Source organism: Emydura macquarii, unplaced genomic scaffold (genome assembly GCF_026122565.2).
Source record: "Emydura macquarii macquarii isolate MOO-44397 ecotype Brisbane River unplaced genomic scaffold, CSIRO-AGI_Emac_v2 contig_3530, whole genome shotgun sequence".
Taxonomy (NCBI): Eukaryota; Metazoa; Chordata; order Testudines; family Chelidae; genus Emydura; species Emydura macquarii.
Genome location: NW_027133667.1, coordinates 10153630 through 10160497, shown reverse-complemented (window position 1 = coordinate 10160497; position 6868 = coordinate 10153630).

Sequence of the window (6868 nt, the reverse complement as noted above, 5' to 3'; positions counted from 1 at the left end):
GAAGCATCTCCAACACTAAGGTCTTGTCTACACAAACTCAAACCAATTTAAACCAGTGCATACTCGCATGACATTTAGTTCAATTTAAGAGTGGTTGATTGCAATTTAGCTTCACCCTATTCCTAATCAATTTAAGCCAAACTAAAGTAAGCTGGTTTAAAATAAGTGTCCAAGCAGCCTTTCCCACCAGTTTAACTAAAACTGGTTTATAATCACACCTTGAGTTAAATCACTGCAACTCAGCATGTAGATAACCCTGAACCTATGGATAATGGTTCTGTGCCTCAGGCCTCATCTACACTGGCAACTTAAGTTGACCTAAGGTCCCTTAATTCGAATTAATTACACCCGCATCTACACTGATGCCACTATTAATTCGAATTAAGGTGCCTGTAAAATCGACCTAATACGACCACCTCTGCAAGCGGTGTAGCGCCTAAATCGAATTTGTTAAATCGAATTAGCGTCAGTGTAGATGCAAACTGTCTTAAGTTGAATTAATTACCCTCCGGGCTGTATCCCAAAATGCCCCACTGTGACCGCTCTGCACAGTCACGCTGTGCTGCTCTTTGTTCACGGAAGCAGGAAAAGTCCCCTCCCCTCAAGCCCCGGGAACATTTGAATTTCCATCTCCTGTGCTTGCTGCTAGCGTTGGGAGAGCTTTGCCACTGTTCTCAGCATGTCTACTGCAAAGCCCATACGTGCTCCAGCATGGAGTTGACCAGAGGTCTTAGACCTCATCGGGCTGTGGGGAGAGGAGTCAGTTCTGGCTCAGCTCAGAGCCAGCAAAAGGAATCTGGACATATATGGGAAAATATCACAGGGCACGCTGGAGAAGGGACACCAGAGGGATGCTCAGCAGTGCAGAGTGAAGATCAAGGAGCTGCGCTAATCATATCAGAAAGCCAGGGAAGCTAACAGCCGCTCGGGCTCCTCTCCCAAAACATGCAGGTTCTATGATGAGGTGCATGCTATTCTGGGGGGCGATCCCACCACGATGCCTCCCTGCAGCATCGATACCTCCGGTAGTTCACAGTCCATGAACGATGTAGAGGAGGACTCCGTGGATGAGGGGGAGGGAGCTGTGAAGAGCAGGGTGCAGGAGGGCAGTATGTCCGTTCTCCCACAAAGTCAGGACTTATCCCTGACCCCCGAGCAGTCCACCAGCACACAGGACAGCACAAATGATCAGGGAAGGCACATCTGGTGAGTTCTCTTTCTTCTTAGCATTTCTGTCCTTGAACATTGGGTGTGGGGTGAACGAAGGGGATCTCAGGCATTTCGTTAACTGTACTGGGTGGTTACTCAGGGATCCTGTTTATGTGATGCGAAACGCTACTTTTATCATCAGTTGATATCACATGAAAAAGTTAATGCATGTAATCTGTTTTCCCTTGAATAATTTTTTAAGGGACAGCTGCCTTGTTCTTCTCTCCACGGTAGGATTCTTCTCTGCACTCTCAGTAGCCAGCATCATGGCTTCATGTGTTTTAAGAATATCCTCTCCTCCACCGTCCGCAGTTCCTCTCTGTAAGGGTTTGGAACACAAACAGATACCCCCACCACCAAGCGGTCCGCAGTTCCTCTCTTTAAGGGTTTTAAATACAAGCACAGAGAACGTAGCTACATTGTATCAAGACATCATTATTGAAATTGACACATATGTATCTTGTTTTTCACTATGCTAACTATGGCTTTCTGTAGACACCTCGGCAGTGGGCCGACCATTAAGCAGTGCTGCATACACAGCCTGTCTCACATTAGATAAAGGAAGAAAAAAAGCAGAGATGATATCTTTTCAGAGATCAACGCCTCAGCAGCCACAGAGACAGAGCAAAGAGCATGGAGGCTGACCTTGTCCCAGAACATGGGGCAAATGCAAGAATATGATCACAGCACCACGCAGGAGATGCTGCAACTACTGCGGGACCAGGTAGACTTGCTCCGGCTTATGTGGACAGAGTCCTGCTGCAGGCCCTCCCTAACGCTCCTTGACGAAGTGCTATGCCACTCTTCCTCTCCCCTTCCCCAAACAGGTCTCGGAGGAGATTGGCTGAATTTTTTGGCCAGGAAAGAAAGTTTCTGCCTGCATCTTACAGAACAGCCCCGAGTTACAAAATACACGAACGTCATGCACCTTCCCAGACCACCCCACATTGAGGTCTGTAAAACAACCCCCGTGATCCACAAGCCCCTGCAGGACCATTGAAAAGTACCCCTTGTGGTTTATGTACACGGTCGCCAGGTGTGCAGGCACTAAGATGGGGATGTGCGTCCCATCAATGCCCCCCTGCAGTTTGGGAAGCCCATCGCAGCAAACCCATCCACTATGTCCTGCACATTTCCCAAAGTCACTAGTCTTCGTAGCAGGAGTCTATTTATGGCATTGCACACCTGGTGCATGGCTATGCCCACTTTGGATTTACTGACTCCAAATTGATTGCCAACTGAGCGGTAGCAGTCGGGGATTGCCAGCTTCCACAGAGCGATGGCCACTCTCTTTTACACCATCAAAGCTTGTCTCAACCGAGTGTTCATACGCTTCAGGGACGGGGCCAGCTCTGAGCACAGTTTGAGGAAAGTTGCCTTTTGCATCTGAAAGTTTTGCAGCCACTGATCATCCCACAGCTACATAACGATAAGCACAGACTGATGGGAGTGCATTTCCCTGCACCAGAAACTGCGTTCCATGGAATACCGGTGACACGTTACAGCTGGCAGCAATCGGAAATAGTTCTGCTGGATGTCTTGTATCAGGGCAGCCTCAGTGGCACTGGCATAGTATCTGCTTTGCCTTCTTGCTCTATTTCTAAAGTACTCCATGATAAGCCACGATGTAATTGTCACGCTCACAATTAAAAGTGCAGAGCTGAGCTGGCTCCATGTCTCTGCACCAACGGTGACCGCAGGGAGTAAAAAACAGCATGAAAATCCTTTTCCTGTTTGTCTGTTTGTTTGGGGGGGGAGCAGTGCTGCATCCTGGGACGATGACACTCGTCCCAACAGCCACGGTGACTTGTGGCACTGTGGGACAGCTACCCACATTGCACTGCTTTCTAATTCGACTTAAGGCTGGCCAGTGTGAACGCAAAAGACCAGCAAAAACAGCGTATTGTGTACAGTCTTCTGCGATTTATATAAATCAGCTGCTGAAAGTCGAATTAAGCTCATTCAAATTAGCGCTGCAGTGTAGACATGGCCTCAGACAGGGCACATTTCCTGCTCAGTCTCAGAACCGAGATGTTCACTCGTTTGAGTGCACCCAGGATGCAGTTATTCATTCACACAGCAATATATGCCCATGTCTGTTCGCCCTCAACATGTAACACTGCTCTGGGCTGACTAGTAAATCTGCTCAACATTGTGTGACTGTAGCACAACCTAGCTGTTTATAATCCCCTCACACAAGTTACAGTGGAGATTCTTCACGGACAAAGGGTCCATATGCCCCTACTGTTTCTCAGAGATACACAATGACAAGTCTGTAAACAGCCACTGACATGCTCCAAGGTGGGAGAAGAGAACATCTGCCACTCTCCTCCTCCTCCCAGTGAGATGAGGAAAGGGTCAAAGCAGGGGGACACATCATGCAGAAGTTTGTCAGCCAGAGTATGTATTCACTCCCACAGCTGCATCCAATGCAAGTAGGGGACTCTAACAGTGGTTGCTCTTATGAAAAGTCTGTTGAAGCAGAAAGCAGTTGTTGTGGCCTGCATAAGTGATGCTGCTTAAATCCAGCAGCATCTATTTATAGAATCTGTCCAAGGAGATCCCAGGACAGAGGATGAGGAGCTATGAAGATCTAACTTCCTCCCCTTAGCAGTAGCAGCTGTTGTGGCCTTGAGTAGTAGCAACAATAAATAGCTCTGAAAGGACTTAATTCCACCTCCAACCCTCAGCCACAATCTGAGTCTTGAGTTGAAAGGGGAGTTGTGGGAGGAAGCACACATTTTGGTTAACATTAAAAAGCAATTGGATAGTGGTTTGCAAATTTGAGAATTACCATGCTACCGAATGAAGTGATCCTATCACCCAGTACAGAGACTGCAGCCAATATAAAAGCTTTGCTGTATTCTGTACCACTTAAACATGATATGCTCTGAGTTGATTCTGCAACTTCCATTTGAAATACTAAACCCTCAAGTAGGACAGGGAAGGAATGGTTCCTTAGCCCTCATGAGGAAATGGATGAGGGAGGAAGAAACTGAGAATTAGGAGAGTTAGCCTTGGACTCACCTTGCAGGATAGGTGGTTGCAATGATGTGTTTGGGATATTGTCCTGAGAACAAAAGCAAAAGCCTTTCAACTGAGTTACAGCTATTTGTCTAATGGCTCACAAGCTTTGTGGAGCAGGAACCCAAGTCTTCCTCCGTTTGGCAAAATCCTAGTGTATCACGGATGCTATGGGAAAATAATAGAACAGTGTAGAGCTGATGGGAAGGTTCAGTCTTCCAAGAAGGGGACCAGGCCTAAAGGAACAATTTTTTTTTTTTTTTTTTAAATAAAACACACACACACACACACACACACACACACACCCACCCAAGGGGGAGGCAGTTGGCTCAATCTTACACAGATCTAGCATATGATGAGGGCTATAAAAGTTTCTCTGAACATACCCAGATAGAGTGATTTCTTTGCTATTAACAGTGCCAGTTGATACTGAAAATTGGTGGTCTCATGTGAAACTTATTTAACAGAAAGAGGCTAAAAGACAAAATGTTGGTATTTAACTTTTGTATGTTAGTGTGAAGCTATTTTGGCAGCACTGAAGGACCAATTTTTAGGGTTAGGCAGAACATCTCTCTATTAGGTACGGCCCCAGGAATATCGGAACAGTTGCCAACATTCACTCTCCTTCACAAGAGCTTCCTTCATCCTTGTTTCACACGGGCTCCTTGCTCTGTTCCCAACCCTCCAGCAGGTAACCTGTTTACTGATTTCAAAGATTATTCCACTTGGCTCTTTTCTCAAAGGAAGTCTTAGACCCTTTTTCCTTTAAGCACTGTTCATTTCACTTCATTAATTTGTATTATGGTAACCATAGAGGTGACTATACAGTCAGTGTGCCATTGTGTTAGGCACTATACATAGCAAAATAAGGTTTATAGCATTTTACTGGGACTATTTTCTCATTAAGCACTCAGTATTTGTCCAGTTTCAGTTTTCACTCACTGCTAGTGCAAATGTTCTTTTCTGTGACCCTATGCACAATGAGGAGCTGTGAAGTTAACGACTACTGGGGGTAGGCTGGGCTCCATGGCAGCTCAAAGGATCATCTCATTCCCAATGCCGCACAGGCTAAGGAAAGGCAATCTTGCCCAGAGACTGAAATATACTCATCCTCTGCACTTGTTATGTTCTAAAGAATGGCCATACTGGATCAAGGCCAATGGTCCATCTAGCTGAATATCCTGTTTTCCAACAATAGCTGCGACAAGATGCTTCAGAGGAAATGAACAGATCAGGTCAATTACTGACTGATCCATCCCCCCCATCATCCTGTCCGAATTTCTGGCAGTCACATTTTAGAGACACCCAGAGCATGGGATTACATCCCTGACCATCTTGACTAATAGCCATTGATGGATCTATCCTCCATGAAATTACATAAAATTATTTTTTTGAACCTATTTGTACTTTTGGCCTTCACAACATCCCTCAGCAACAAATTACACAGATTGTCTGTGCATTGTGTGAAGTAGTAAGGAAGAGGTGATACTAGTGACAGTCCAAACCACATTCTGACTCATCTTCACACTACATGCACCAAATTCTTCCAGGAGAGTAAAGCACTGACCAAAATTTTATTTTCCAACCCAAAGCAATCAGACCCAGATGACTTTTGAGGCAGCATATTAAAAGGGTCTTCTCTAGAAATTTAGTGCAGATATTGCTCCGTCACAATCCTTTCCTCTTGCTATTATTCATCCTAGAAAGAGATGCTTCACAATAGGAAAGTGAATCATTGTTGACAATGTCGTCGACAGGTGCTCTGAGCCCACAATTACTCAGCCAATGTTTAAAACTGTTCTTCTGCTAGCACAGACAGGATACACAATAAAAGAAGTGTACAGAACACTGGTGGAGCAAGTTCCTATTCCACTTTCTGATTACGGAGCCATTTAACTTTATAAGTAGCTGCCAAGCCATTTTTAGCCTCGGGAGACATATCTGTTGTCCTGGAATCACAGATAAGTGTATGGTTTGCTGATCCTGTTTGCTAGACTGACCCAGTTTATCAAACAGGTTTTAATAGGATTTGCCCAGCTGTTAAGGATGAGACAAAAAACTTCTTATAAAACAAATTTGAGACAAGTCAGGACCTACAATGCAAATGGTCTGAGAAGGTCTATAAGTAAGGTATTGTTTCCATCATGCAATTTACACAAAATGTAAGCTTTATTCAGGTAGTAGGCAAGGAAGCACAATGAGTGACAAACTTGGTCTCTATGGTGTCAAACTCAAGGTCCTGCAGCAAAGAAGTAGGTGAAGATCACAATTAAAGTACGAAGTCTTACTCCAGTTGAGCGCACAGTAGTTGCAGTGTATGTGTCTCCTTGTTTAAGGCAATGTTTAAAGAAATAAAATACCCCTGTAGTCTGCCTGATAATTAGTTAGTTTGGATTTGTATTCCCTCACTTAAGATGTAGATAAAGGAATGCTATCTAGCAACACTTATGCAACTATTTCCCAGCATTTAGGTCCTGTCCTAGTGTTCACAGTACACCCCCAACCCGGCTCCATGCAAGTAATGAGAACTCTCCAGGTTTCAATTTGACTTCTGGGCCACCAAACCCTTTAACCACAGAATGGTCGGTCAGCCAGAAGTGTTGGGGGGAGAGAGAGAAGAAATCGCTTTATTCTT